Genomic DNA, 16141 nt, shown 5'->3' on the forward strand with positions numbered 1-16141 from the left:
GGAAAGGCCAAAAATAAAGAGAAAGGATAATTATGAAGACAATGTTTTGAAGGGTTCTTTTGAGAATAGAGTTTGAAAAAACTAAAATAAAAAAAAAAAGCCAGTTAAAAAGAATGTGTCCCAAATTCAGGTTTCCTGGCTAATTAGATTCTGGCAGAAGTTACTCACTAAAGCATTCTTTAAAACATTTGGGAATTGTCTGAAATCTCTCTACAGGGGACTGCATTGAGAAGTGCAAGCCAAACAGTGGGAAAAAAAATGAAGGAATCAATAAGGCTTCCAAAGTCAAAAACCCAAAGCATTCTTGTGCTATTCCTGCCCTTGGGATGTGTCTTTTACATATTAATTTGAAGAAATAAAACTTTAAGAGCAAGTGAGGATTATCAAACGTGGTAAAATATATATTGTTTTGATTCATAGCAATTTTAGTTATTATGCTCAAAAGACATTGATGACATTTACCTGTGATGGAAAAATATTTGGGGGGTAGTGATTAATTAGAAGCCTTTCCTGGGAAAGCATAAAAAGCATGCTGGTGAAGTTATTTATGGGGGGTTTCTCCTGCTGATCTAAATGGAAGGCCAATACTTTGAAATTCATTATTGCCTTCTTAAATCCATCTTTACTACCCCTCTATGTTACAAACATGTTTGACTCTAATGTGATAATGTGCTAGGTCTAGGTGCCATTTTTTATACTATTGTAGATTGAGCATCTTACACAGCAGAAATCAATTTTGTTGCTGTTCTAAAGGTTAGATGCCAAAAATATGCATCACAACCAACATGGTCTCCTCCTGACTTGGCAACACAACACTTATTGTGTTGGCATATGACAAAGAGTTTTCTTTACCCTTCTTACAGTGACTGAGTGCTACCAGATCAATACCTCATTGTTGTGATATCATTTAACTTTGATTACTTCACCGAAGCCCTTATGCCCAAATACTAGAAGATATTGAATTTTAACATGTGAATTTTAGAAGGATACATTTATTCCAAAATGAGTAAAATCAACATCTACCCTAAGCTAGTTTACAACCATTTGATCCCTTCATTGTCTGCATGGTAAGTTCAGCTGGTTTCTTTACCAAACTGTAGCTCACATTCTTCTTTCCTATTTTTAATCACTCCTCATTTTGTTGCTTTTTTCTAAACATATTTAGATACAATGATCTTGATATAAAAACTAAATTTGTAATGATTCAGATGGTGGTATTGTGGGGGGAATGAGATGTGTCTGTATGTGCGTCTGTAGGTGTATCTCTCTGTCTGTCTATTTTCTGTGTGTCCGTGTATTGTGTTTGTACCTTTATGTTTGAACATATGTTTACACTGGGTATTGCTGAAGAGAAATTATGGGAGAGATGAGATAGAAGTGAGTTAAATAAGAATTATGGCAGAAAATATTTCTCAAGGCACATTTTATCCTGTATACTCTATACCATATATAAGAAATTCTCTCAGTGGGGCTGAAGAGATGGTTTACAAGTTAAGTACACGTACCACTCTTACAAAGAACCCCTGTACCCATACTGGATAACTCACAACCACTTATAACCACTGAATACCCATGGCATAAGAAATACACATAAATAAAATAAAAATCCCCTCAACTTGCAATGACAGTCAACTTCCTTTTTTTTTTCACTGTTACATTGTCAACCCATGTCCAAACCAAAGGTGAAAGCACTGAAGTAGAGTGAGTTCTACAGCCCATACTCTAATGTTTACTCTGGAAACTGTGATTAGCAGATTACACTAAGTGTCTTATGCTATACATCTTTAATCATGTCTAACTACATTGGAATATTCACATCTTAAATGTTGTCCTAGACCAATGTTTATCAATTTTTTTTTTTGGTATCACAATTATATTACACTTCTAACCATGATTGAAAAACACAAGGAAAGCAATGCATGGTGGCACATGCCTGGAACTTCTGTATTTTAGACATGGAGCCAAGAATATAAGGGATTCAAGGTCATCCATTGCTATTGACATCAAGGACAGCCTGGCTACATAAAATTACATATTAAAAAAGGAAAACAACAACAAAAACAATAAACAAAAAAAATAAATAAGTCATGTATTTGTGTGGAATGAAGTTGTCAGAGTAGGAATTAAGGCTTTGAACTTCCTAAAACAAACGATTTTACTGCACACATTCTGTTGGAGATTAAGACAGACCTCTGGAAAACTCTGTAGCACCCAAAGAGAATGAGACTAACACTGAAGGCTTTAAGTTGTCCCTCAGAGGACTCAATGCACCTGCAAAATTTGTGAATCATTGGGTAGATAAAAATACTAAATATTAATATTGAAATTTCTGGATCTTGAAATCATTATTTCTAGCCAGTGCAGTGACAGTAAAATATAAATATAAAGTCTATGTTAGATTATTACTTTATGAAAGTCTATAGTAACGTAAAGTGATGACTTTTATATTGAGCATTATATTATGATAAAATTTTATGTGGAATGGAAACTCTCATTGATAGGTGAGGAGAAGTAAGAAAGGGTGATTATAGTTGTGTTGATCACCACGAACCATGGAATTTCCAAGAACAGGGAAGGATATAAAGAACCATATTGAAAAGAGGACAACAGGTCAATGTTGAAAGGATAAACTAAGATCCTAGGTATTACATTGAACACATGACTCTGGGCATTAAGTGAGATTATTTGATGGGATATGTCAACATGGAAATCATCAGCAGATGATAACCACAGAGTCACTCCAAATGTAGCGAGGAAATGCTTTTTCTGAGCCCCTAGACCACTTCTTTTGTTGGAAGTCAACAAAACAAACTAGATAGAGAATGCTTCTCAATAGGAAAGAAATATTACACCTAGGGTTGTGTCTGAAGCCACATAAATGTGTTTTCAGAAGGAAAAGTAGTAGCATATAAATACTATTAGTTAAAAAAAATGTGCTCTGGCCGGGTGGTGGTGGCGCATGCCTTTAATCCCAGCACTTGGGAGGCAGAGGCAGGCGGATTTCTGAGTTCGAGGCCAGCCTGGTATACAGAGTGAGTTCCAGGACAGCCAGGGCTATACAGAGTAACCCTGTCTCAAAAAACAAAAAACAAGCTGGGCGGTGGTGGCGCACGCCTTTAATCCCAGCACTTGGGAGGCAGAGGCAGGCGGATTTCTGAGTTCGAGGCCAGCCTGGTCTCCAGAGTGAGTTCCAGGACAGCCAGGGCTATACAGAGAAACCCTGTCTCGAAAAAAACCAAAAAAAAAAAAAACAAAAAACAACAAAAAAAAATGTGTTCTGTGTTCATGGAAAATATGCATCAGACAACTCCATAGGTATTATTCTCATGTACTTCTTTGATGTCTCCTGAACAATCATTTTCAGCTCCTGGTATCATTTTAAATTAACATCCAATGTACTAGATTTCATTGTGGCATTTTTAAACAAATATCATTAATTATTTTTCCCATCACCCACATTCATTTATATCCCTAAGCCCCACCTCCTACTCTCATTGCATAAAGAATTATAATTTCAACCCATGGACTGTGATTGTGAACTTTGGAAAGACAAAAGTATTTAGTCAATAGTAGAGCTGAAGAAGTGTTCCCTCAAACAAGCAAGTTTTGTTTTTTACTTGTGGAGAATATTGTAGAGAAGGAGAGAAAGAAAGTTATCATATACACACTCTTGAGTAGAAAAGAGATAACAGTCTAGACATGATTGTAGAGGATCGCTTCAGCTGGAGCATGGGAGGCTATCTCTAAGGACAAGAGAATAGAATGAGTGATTGACAGATGGTGGCAAGGGGTTGATGTATTGAATACTCTGGTGTACATGCTCTTTGAGTCACATTATTTTGTAAAAATTAAAAAAAAAACATGATGACTTTCAACAGCAGAAGGAAAACATCAGTAATCATGGGCAATTTTAGGTGGGAAAGGAAAGGAGAATGTTTATCTAAAAGACTTGAAGAATACAAGAATTAGAGAGGTGGGATTCTTGAGTGACTGTCAAGGTCCATTATAAGAAGGTATCAAACTAAACTAAAACTGAATGTGCAGGCATTGCTAAGTGAGAGGCATTGTCAAGTATACAGTGTCTACAGCCAGTTCTGCATAATTAGTACTATTTAGAGTCCTAGTAACTACACACACACACACATATGAACTTTAAATCATATTTATAAGGAGGAAAAATCTTTTTATATTAAAAACAATTCCTTCAAAGGAAAGGTAAAAATCTTGGATTTCACAGATTAGTTATAACAATTGTTGAAGATTCCATGAATGACAAGAGCATTGAGGAAGAATTCTATTCATGACCTTGCTGATGAAGCAACTTGTTCTGCACAGAGGCTGCTTTCCTCCGAACAAGAAATAAGTCAATATTTGTTAAATAAATGAGTGTCCTCACCCTAAAACCTGGGCCATCCACTTTCAGAGACAAATCCTTAAATATATTTAAATTTCTTCAATCAATATTGATCTTTATAGATTTTTTAAAAATCCTTCTTTTAGAGTCAATTTTTAATTTTATATTTTATCCAACCATTCATATTTTATATCATTCATTTCATTCAAATCATAAAGTCTATTGCTGTAAGATTGGGTATAGTCTTCACATAAATATTTAAACTCTGGCCCATATCTTTGACTTTTTCATTCTCTATTCCTAATGTTTATTTTTGCATTTTCTTTACTTTCCTCCTCAATCAAACTTGCTTTGGATTTGGTTGCATTAGTTGATTCTTTCAAAGGCCAATCTTTAAAATTCATGTTTTAGTCTATTGGTTTTGTTTTCCTCTATTTTACAAGTTTTGGACTACAAATTAATGCCAATTTTTTTAGCAACTTGCTAATGAGACAAACTTAAGAGACTTATAACCCTTTTTACTTTTCAACTCCTTATTTGTAAGAAAAGGGTAATAATTACCTACAATGGAGCATACAATGGATGAATACATTGGTAAATTCACAGTTAATGGTCTGTTGGGAGGTAAAGTCTCAATGAGTGTGTCTTAGTCAGGGTTTCTATTCCTGCACAACATCATGACCATGAAGCAAGTTGGGGAGGACGAGTTTATTCAGCTTACTTTCACATTGCTGTTGATCACCAGAGGAAGTCAGGACTGGAACTCAAGCAGATCAGGAAGCAGGAGCTGATGCAGAGGCCATGGAGAGATATTCCTTACTGGCTTGCTTCCCCTGGCTTGCTCAGCCTGCTCTCTTATAGAACTCAAGACTTCCAGCCCAGGGATGGCACCACCCACAAGGGGCACTACTCCTTTGGTCACTAATTTAGAAAATGCCCCACAGCTGGGTCTCATGGAGGCACTTCCCCAACTGAAACTCCCTTCTCTGTGATAACTCCAGCTTGTGTCAAGTTGGCACACAAAACCAGCCAGTACAATTGACCCCTTGCCAACTTGACACACACAAACACATCACTATTAAGCCTCAACCCTTACTTTCTTATTCATCCCCAAGATCTAAAGTCCCATAATTTTTACATATTAAAAGTTCAATCAATTGAAAATGTCCAATATCTTTTAAAATTTAAGGTCTCTTAACTGTGGGCTCCACTAAAATACTTTCTTCTTTCAAGAGGGAAAAATATCAGGGCACAGTCACAATCAAAAGCAAAAATCAAACTCCAATCGTTCAATGTTTGGGATTCACTCAAGATCTTCTGGATTCCTCCAAGGGCTTGGGTCACTTCTCCAGCTCTGCCCTTTGTAGCACATACCTTGTCTTCTAGGCTCCAGATGCCTGTACTCCACTGCTGCTGCTGTTCTTGGTGGTCATTCATGGTAGTGGCATCACTAAAACACTGTCTTCTGCTATAACTAGGCTTCACCAATATCCTCTCATAGGCTGTCTTCATGGTGCCAAGCCACAACTACTTTCCATGACCCCTTCAGTCCTGGGCCATCAATTGCAACTGAGGCTGCCCCTTCACCAATGGCCTCCCATGGCCTTTCACTGTGCTGAGCCTTAGCTGCTCTTCATGTCCCCTTCATGCCTTTAAAACCAGTACCACCTGGGTGACTGTTACACATTACCAAGTCCTGCTGCAGCACAAGGTACAACCTTGGCTATCTCTGGAACACAGCCTCTTTGTGGTCTTAGAAAACACTTCCCAGAAGATGTCACCTCAGTGACACTGGTCTCTTCTTAATCACCACTAATTTCTTAGCTCCAGCTAACCAGCATCAATAGTCCCAGTAATGCAAAGTTTTCGCTTTAGTAGTTCTGGTATCCTGTTAATCACAGCTGATACTTCAGCCCCAGCTAACCAAAACCACAGAATCTTCACAATCAAAACAACATGGCCCTGATAAGAGTCTTTAGTCTTTCCTCTGAAATTTCACAAGCTAGGCCTCCATCTCTACACTGTTCTCAACATGATCTTCCAAGCTTCCACAGAACATCCCACAGAGTTCTTAACAATGAGTCGCTCTTCTAGCTCAAAGTTACAAAGTCCTTCCACAGTCCTTCCCAAAACATGGTCAGGTTGTCACAGGAATACCCCACTCCTAGTACCAATTTATCTTAGTTTCTATTCCTGCACAAACATCATGACCAAGAAGCAAGTTGGGGAGGAAAGGGTTTATTTAGCTTACTTCTACGTTGTTGTTGATCACCAGAGGAAGTCAGGACTGGAACTCAAGCAAACCAATAAGAAACATCTCTCCATGGCCTCTGTGTCAGCTCCTGCTTCCTGACCTGCTTGAGTGAGACTGTGTCTAATAATGTCAGAAGCTGCACACATAAAGTTTCACCAACATGACTACCCAGACTGAGCAAGGATGCTGAAATGAATGGAAGAAAGACCAAAGGGCCCTAGTCCTACACAAAGGACTGATGCTGAGAACAGAGGAGATAGTCATCCCAGAGAAGAGCACATCAGTTGGTTATCCAATCCTAAATGGTCAGCTCTGAAAACCTTCCTACAAGTAACATTGTACACACTGAGCATGTTATATTTGTGAATAAATAGGCATATACATACATGCATGCACCAACTCAAGGAAGGGTTTGGAGGAAGGAAACAAAAGAGAGAAATGATGTCATTATATTGTAATCTCAAAAATAAAAGAATAAAACATTGTATGTTAATTTAGAAATATTTATTCCTTCTATAGCTTTAAGTATCTTTAAAATAATGAATATTGTTGATTGTATATGAAGTTAGAGAATGTTACAGTACAGTTGAATGTTTGAGCTTATTCAGTCTTTGAAATGGATTTTGCATATTCAGCCTGACTCTAGAAACTCAAACTCAAGGGAAGATTTTCATACTGTTTTTCTCAGGCCTCTTCATCACCCATGACTGGCAGGTGAATGTCCACAATATTCTCTAATAGTCATTCCCAAAATTAAAACATGGAGATGAGATAGGCTAATACATGAACTGGGTTTGGTAAAGATTTTAGTGGTAAACTTGGCTGGGTAAAACTCTTGATGTTCTATGAGTTCCTAGTTTCATTCAACTCAAACATTCTGGATCTGGAGGGCTAGCTTAGCAAATAGCCTTAGTTCCATTCCAAGCTGGAGCCATGGGGTTCCCGTGCTCAGTCTGATGGTTGACTGTGAGCATACACATCTGTATTGGTCAGATTCTAGCAGAGTCTCCAGTAGACAGCTATATCAAGCTCCTGTCAGCAAGCACTTCTTGGCATCAGCAACAGTGTCTAGGTTTGGTGTCTGCAGATGGATCCCTAGGTGGGGCAGTCTCTGGATAGCCTTTCCTTCATTCTCTGCTCCCCTCTTTGTCCCTGCATTTCCAGGTGCAAATCTGGGTTAATAGTTTTGAGATGGGTGGGTGGCCCTATTCCTCAACCAGAGGCCATGCCTAACCTCTGGATATGGGTTATCTAGCGGCTACCCCCAGTTCCCAATCTCCCACCACTACATACCTCCATTCAATTTGTGATCCTCTGTCCTTTTGATTTTGACCCCTTTTTCTCCCACTCTTCTTTCCCTCCAAGTTCCCTTTCTCCCTCTACCTCCTGTGATTATATATAATCTTTTTATAAGATAAGTATTATACTTTATCTGTGCATGACTGCATAGATATTGCATTGTTTAGTTACATGAATTTTCAACATACACATACATTTACTTCAAGTTTTATTCCTCTCTTAAAGAGTATTAGCCAGACACGATGCTTCACTCCAATCATAGCATTCAGAAGGGCGAGACAGCATGATCACCAGTTCTATGCCAGTTTAGACAATATGGTAAGACATCAAAAACTGAAAGAAAGGGGTGTGGAGAGAATTCTTCTCATACTGCTTATGTATGTATAGCATTATCATATATATTTTATATATGTATTACACACATTGTTCTAAAAGCCTATATTAGCCCTACAGCAAACTGAACTAGGAAGAATATATGGTGATAAGTACTGACTGTTCATGCCCCAGTAACCTACATCTGTAATCAGTTAACAGAATGGATTCATTCCAAAAACCTTCACAACTACTGTTTTTCTGAACAAAGAAGTAAAAATCACTTCACTTTTATGCTGCAGTCTTGGCAATACTTAGTGAAACACATCCTGCCTGGCACTGGTGTCCTCCTCAGTCCATAACAAATGGCTTGAAAAAGCTCTTGTAATTTGAGAAACCACTAGACAAAGGACAAATGATGCCCTTCCATACAGCACCTTCAGAAATCTCTAATCAACATTTCATGGCTGGAGCAGTCTCTGTCTGACAGAGCTCCACACGAAATGCCAATGTTTATTCATTCAAAGCCTTTGTGCTTTTAGAAGAAGACATCAGCTTTGTCCCTATGCAGTGGAGAGCAGGATCTTACATTTCAGACAGCATTTGACAAAGTTCCACATCAAAGATCAAGGTCTCAGTAGACAGATTGAGGTCTGGAAATGGAGGAAGATAGAATGGACATAAATGTACATAAAATGAATTGAATGTTGGCTAAAGGGCAGAGGGTGTGTGTGTGTTCATAAATAAGAAAAGTCTCACAGTGACAAAAGATACTGGAGAATCCATGTGATGCTCCCACTACATGAATTGTGGAGGAAGATTTGGCAATATGGTAAACAAACTATCAGAGACTGTAAATATAGTTATATAAATGAAATGGTGTAAAATGTTGATTTTTATTTCATAGTAGAAAAAAATTATTCACTTTTGATATTTTATTCATTGTGTCCTAGTTATTTTTAAATGTCAAATTGACACAATCTAGAGTCCTTTAAAAGAAATATCCTAGATCAGACTGGCTTGTGGACATGTCTGTGAGGGATTGTCTTGATTGCTAATTGATATAAAGCAGCCTAGGCAGCTAAGGGTGATACAGTTCTCTGGGTACAGATCCTAGGCTGTATAAGAACAGCTAAGCATGGGCTTAAGAGTGAATCAGCAAGCATCATTCTGCCATGGTTTCCACTTCAAGTTTTTGCTTGAGTTCCTGGACTTATTTCCTCCAATGATGGAATGTGACCTGGAAATATAAGCCAAAAAACCCTTTCCTTCCCTAAGCTTTTTTTTCCCCAACTCGGAGAATTTTGTAACAAACAGAAAAGCTAGAAGAATTTGATTCAGACTAATTACATTCAATTTAAAGTGGTAAGGTAAGTGTCTGGATTATTCTACTTCTTCTGTCTTGTACACATGGACGATCAGAGAAAAGACAAAGGGGGAAAAAGAGTTGAAATTGGAGAGTCCACAAAATTAGAAATTGGAGAAGAATCTACCCTTGAGGAAACCAAGACATCAGGAATTTGATGCTCACCTGTTCCTGGGACCTTTTTCCCTCTATCCCAGTACCTATCCTGAGTGACAGAATTCACCTTATTTTTATGTTGCTTCCATATTAACCAAAGTGACATGAATTAAATGTTGATGCATTTTCTTTTTCATAGACTTACCAAGGCTAACCGAGAGTTAGAGTCAATGAGGATCTCCGGCAGACAGTTACTGAAGTGAGTTTCCCTTTTGTGATTTTCTTTAGGGAACATGTCACAAAATGTGCCATTTTAAGTATAGTTTCTGGGAAAGGACTAGGTAGGCCTGTGATACTTTCTGTGGAATAGAGTGTATCTGAATGTCTAAATTCCCTTCCAGAAAGGGAAGGTTGCATGATATTTCACAAGGCCAACTTAAAGTCTTCTGGACTCGAGATGTCTTCACAACTGATACAGAGTTTACCTTCAGTTTGTGTGATTTACAATTGTCTCTAAGAACTCTAAAAAGATTTCTAAAATGGCAATATATGTGTTTTTGAAAATAAACAGAAACATTTTAGACATAACTCACAGCTTATGCCGACTATCGATCATTATAATGAAGATCAAAATCTTTTGCTAACACACAAAGCATAATCATTTTGACTGGTGATTTGATTATTACAGGGCCTTCCCTTGTCCCTTGTTATCATCACTGAACATCACCTCCTCACGTTTTTACGCATATGAATTAATTAAGAGAATATGATCCATTTGATTTTACTATTTTTATCAAAGTAATTATCTTTAACAAATTCTTTAAATTGTTCTATTTCTTGTATCAGTGATTAATGTATTGTGCTTGCTTCTCCGGGCTGTTAATTGTTTTATACAAGTGGATGCTAATATAAGCAATAAGGTTTTATTAATGTCCCAATCAAATATATTGAAGCATATATGTGTTAAATACACAAGAGCTTAATAGGTAATCTTTCTTAAAAGAACATTAGGTTTTGAACTTCGATCCATATATATTAATTAATGTCTTTCAATGCTTTTCTGCAAAATGATTAAAATTGTTTATGCTTTATCATGTAAAGTAGACCATCTATTAACATATAGATTTATTCACAAACTATAAATGAAACCATACTTGAAAATACAAACTTGAGTATATATATATATATATATATTATCAGGCTATTAATATTAGCAACAGAACTTGCTGAAGCCTTAAAAGGATTAACTGGTTGTTAAATATGACACTCTACTTCTGTTAAAAGTGTAGTTTCTACTTCCAAAAAATATGCTCTCAAATTTGACTAGATTCAAACATTAGTTAACAAAGCTCAGAAAAACTGCTTGCCCTGATACAATCAGGAAGTGTAGTAAAGTTAAACACTATTATGCACTGAAGTTGATGTCACTGAGCTGAGGTCCAGCTACCAAACAACATTTAATGCTTTTAATCCTTCAACTTCATACAACTTGGTACTGTGTAGTCTTACAATACTTTGAATTTCAAATGAGATGCTATCTTACATAAATAAAATTGGGATTCCCTGAAAATTCAGTTATTTGGTTAATTTTTACTCATAGTTTTCATGAATTTTTTAAGATTCTGAAATAGAAAATGAAGATATATGAAAGCTTAGCCAAACCTATTCTTCCTAAGAGATAAATGGGTCATAGCCATGACAAGCAAAGAATGAAAATGGTTAGAAAAATAACAACCCCTCTTGGTCTGGTAGCTTTAAAATCCTCGTTGGGATTCTCTGCTATTCCTCCCATTGAGGGACATTGGCCAAACCCTCTTGCTGTTGGTATGTGTGCATCCTTGTGACTTCTTCAGCCAGCAACATATGGCAAAGCAATTTAAGAAGACTTCCAAGTCTGTGTTATAGGGACAATATATCTTCACCAGATAACTCATACTTGAAATCATGTTTTGCTATGTGAGGAGCCCACATATTCTAATATCACTCTGCAGCTAAAGAAGCTGAAGTACATAGACAGATATCAATAGGTGTTCCTGTCACCAGCCTCATCCTTTAGATATTCATCTTGGTGCTAGACTTGTGATTAAGTCACTTGTGTATGAGAGGGGTTCCAGAACTCAGAATACTTACCGGCTGAACTCTAAGTATGTTGTTTAGATTCCTGAATTGGCTATGGCCATTTCTTATGGTGCTAAATCTTACCACAGTTTACTGACTTCGTGAGATACAGTCTGTACATGAATTACCTTTAATTGTATGAAAATAAGTACATTTTAGTCTCTGTAATTAAAAAGATTATGCTCACTGACAGTTCATTTGGTGAAAGAGTAATTTCATGATAAACGGAATATATAATGGAAATAAGGCAATTTGATAAAGAAATTCAACTTTCAGAAACAACACTGCAAACAAATGGCCAATAGATGTACCCAAAGAAGTACAGTTTTGTCATTTAGTCGAAGAAATGAAAATTAATATTATTAAAACATCAGTATTTTCCATACTGGCAGAGGATTGAATATGTTTTTGTTTACCAATGAGTGAAGTAAAGGTATATTTGTAAGACTAGATGAACACATCCTGCCAAAGACTACCAATCTGCTACTACACATAACATTGAAAACTGAGCATATACTCAGGAACAAAAGCAGTAATCTTTCATTTACTCTCAGATATCTCCTTCAGATTACTAGTGAAAGATCTTTACTCCAGCATTATTTAAACTAAAAAAAGAGAGAATATGAATATGCAATAAGGAGAAGTGGCTGTATAAGTTGGGATTTAGCACTCTGAAGAATATGACAACCTAATATGGAAATTTTACTAAAGTTAATAGAGAAGGAAGTTTATCATATAACATTAACTTGAAGGCATAAAATTTGCATGGTACTCCTATGTGACATAGGGTTTTAAAATATGTATAGCTTGTGTACATGTAATAATTGTCGATACTGAGATGAAATATTTTATTTATTCTATTTATTACTTTTGTAAATCCAATTGTGCCCTATGGACTTGCAAAAGATATTACTTCATGAATGAGTTTGTTAAAAAAATGGTGATATGGTAAGTTTTTGAACTTGTATCCTAACATTGAAGATTCTTGGCCACTAAGACAATTTTTACTTTCATTCATCTCTTGCCTCTCCTCCTGCTTACACACTGGTGCTGACTTGGGTGTATCTTCAAAGGATTATATAGAGTAGCCTTAGTTCTTAGGCACTGCTTAAGAGGAAAGCAATTAATTTATGGGGAGATTATTGTCATGGCCACATTAAGGCTTCATTACATTAACACGAGTTACCCTATAACTATAGTAGCTTAGGAAAATAAGTTTGGGTCTGAGAGTGGGCTTAGCAGTTAGGAGGTCTTGATGCTCTTTCAGAGGATGCAGTTTTTAGTTCCCAGAACTCACATGGTGGCTCTCAACTATCCAAAACTCTCATTCCAATATCCACTTTTTATCCCCTTTCCAAATTCTTTCCTCACTTCATTCTTTTTTTGGTGGGGGAGGGGTTCGAGACAGGGTTTCTCTGTGTAGCCTTGGCTGTCTTGGAACTCACTCTGTAGACCAGGCTGGCCTCAAATTCAGAAATCCACTTGCCTCTGCCTCCCAAGTGCTGGGATTAAAGGCGTGAGCCACCACTACCCTGCTCCTCACTTTATTCTTAAAATATGATACTTATAGCTTGAAAACAACATATAAATTTAATTTTCCACATTTAGTACCCAAATGTCCATTGCTAGCAGTCCCACAGAAACAACAAATTACATAATGATAACATTTACACAGAGGACCTAGCTAAGACCCATACAGGGTTGTGTTTATTGTTTTAGTTTCTGTAAGTCCCCCAAGAGCCCTGCTCAGTTGATTCTGTGAGCAGTAGTTTCCTGGTATCCCCGTTGCTTCTGCTCCTAAAATCCTTCTCTCCTTGTCTTCAGCAAGATTTCCTTGGCTTCTCATAGTATTTGGTTGTGGGTCTTTGCATCTGTTCCCATCAGTTGCTAGATGAAGCCCCTTTGATGATAATTTGGCTAGCCACATATCTATGTGTATAGCAGAATATCATTATATGAATTATTTCACTGGCTTTTTTTCTAATTGTGTTTGGTTCTGTCCTGGGTCTCTGGAATGTCCTGCTTCTGATTCCTGGCTATCTAGCAATTACCAGAATAGGCTCATCTCAAAGTGTGGGCCTTATGTTAGACAAGTCATCGGTTGCCCACTTTCACTAGTTCTGTGACACCATTGCCCCAGCGTGTCTTGCAAGCAGGACATATTATAGGTCAAAGACTTTGTGACTCAGTCCCACTGCAAGGAGCCTTGCCTGGTTAGATAAAGAGACCAATCTTAAGAATTCACTGTATACAAAGAGGGGCTGAGAAAAAGTCAAAAGGAATAGGTAGTTTATTTAATAAAATTACAACAGAAAATTGATCAAACAAAAAATATGATATTGATACATAAGAAACATTTAGAATGTTAAATAAATATAAGAGAAGAACCTCACCATAGTCTATTATATTCATTATTTATAATGCAAAAAAAAAGCCAAGCAAAAGGACAATACTAAAAGCTCTAAGGGAAAAATGCAAACTCACATACAAAAAGAAAGCACAAAAATCTATCTTACATCAGCAACAGTAAAGCCAGGAAAGTTTGGAATGGTAACACAAGTTGTAAAATTAAATACATGTCTATAAGTATTGCTAAGCCCTTCAAAATTATCTCTTAAAACATATTGGTAAATGCCTCTATAAGATTGACCTCATAAAATTGCAAAGCTTCTGTAAGGCAAAGGACACTGTCAACAGGACAAAATGGCAACCAACAGATTGGGAAAAGATCTTTACCAATCCTATATCCAATAGAGGGCTAATGTCCAATATGTACAAAGAACTCCAGAAGTTAGACTCCAGAGAACCAAATAATCCTATTAAAAAACGGGATACAGAGATAAACAGAGAATTCTCAACTGAGGAATACTGAATGGCTGAGAAGCACCTAAAGAATGTTCAACATCCTTAGTCATCAGGGAAATGTAAATCAAAACAACCCTGAGATTCCACCTCATACCAGTCAGAATGGCTAAGAGCAAAAACTCAGGTGAAAGTAGATGCTGGCAAGGTTGTGGAGAAAGAGGAACACTCCTCCATTGCTGGTGGGATTGCAAGCTGGTACAGCCACTCTGGAAATCAGTTTGGCAGTTCCTCAGAAAATTGGACATGGTACTACCTGAGGACCCAGCTATATCACTCCTGGGCATATGCCCAGAAGATGCTTCAACATGTAATAAGGACATATGCTCCACTGTGTTCATAGCAGCCTTATTTATAATAGTCAGAAACTGGAAACAACCCAGTTGTCCCTCAACACAGGAATGCATGCAGAAAATGTGGTACATCTACACAATGGAGTACTACTCAGCTATTAAAAACAATAAATTTATGAAATTCTTAGGGAAATGGATGGATCTGGAGAATATCATCCTGAGTGAGGTAACCCAATCACAAAAGAACACACATGGTATGCACTCATTGATAAGTGGATATTAGCCCAGAAGATTGGAATACCCAAGATACAATCCACAAACCACAAGAAACTCAAGAAGGAAAACAAAAGTGTGGATACTTTGATCCTTTTTAGAAGGGGAAACAAAATACCCATGGAAAACTTGCAGAGACAAAGTATGGAGCAGAGACTGAAGGAAGGACAATCCAGACACTGCCCCAACCAGGAATACTTCCCATATACAATCACCAAACTCAGACACTATTGTGGATGCCAGCAAGTGGTGGCTGACAGGAGCCTGATATAGCTGTCTCCTGGAAAGTTCTGTCAGTGCCTGACTAATACAGAAGTAGAGGCTCACAGTCATCCATTGGACTGAGTTCAGGGTTCTCAATGAAGGAGCTAGAGAAAGGACCCAAGGAGCTGAAGGTGTTTGCACCCCCTTAGAAGGAACAATGATATGAACTAACCAGTATCCCCAGAGCTCACACAGACCACCAACCAAAGAGTACACATGGTGGGACTCATGGCTCCAGCTGCATATATAGCAGAGGATGGCCTAGTCAGTCATCAATGCGAGGAGAGGGCCTTATTACTGTGAAGGCTCTATGCCCCAGTGTAGGGGAATGCCAGGGCCAGAAAGCAGGAGAGGGTGGGTTGGTTAGCAGGGGGAGGAGGGAGAGGTTAGTGGTTTTTTCTGGAGGGGAAAACAGGAAAGGGGATATCACGTGAAATGTAAATAAATAAAATATCTAATTAAAATGAAAAGGTTGACCTGTAGGAAAGTCTATAGGGTATCTTCTTGATTGATGATTAATGACTTAGGACCCAGCCATTTGTGGTCAGTGCTGCCTCTGGGCGGGTGGTCCTGGGGTGTACAAGAAAACCAAATAACCCCATTAAAAAATGGGGTACAGAGCTAAACAAAGAATTCTCAATTGAGGAACT

Source organism: Mastomys coucha, unplaced genomic scaffold (assembly GCF_008632895.1).
Source record: "Mastomys coucha isolate ucsf_1 unplaced genomic scaffold, UCSF_Mcou_1 pScaffold15, whole genome shotgun sequence".
Taxonomy (NCBI): Eukaryota; Metazoa; Chordata; class Mammalia; order Rodentia; family Muridae; genus Mastomys; species Mastomys coucha.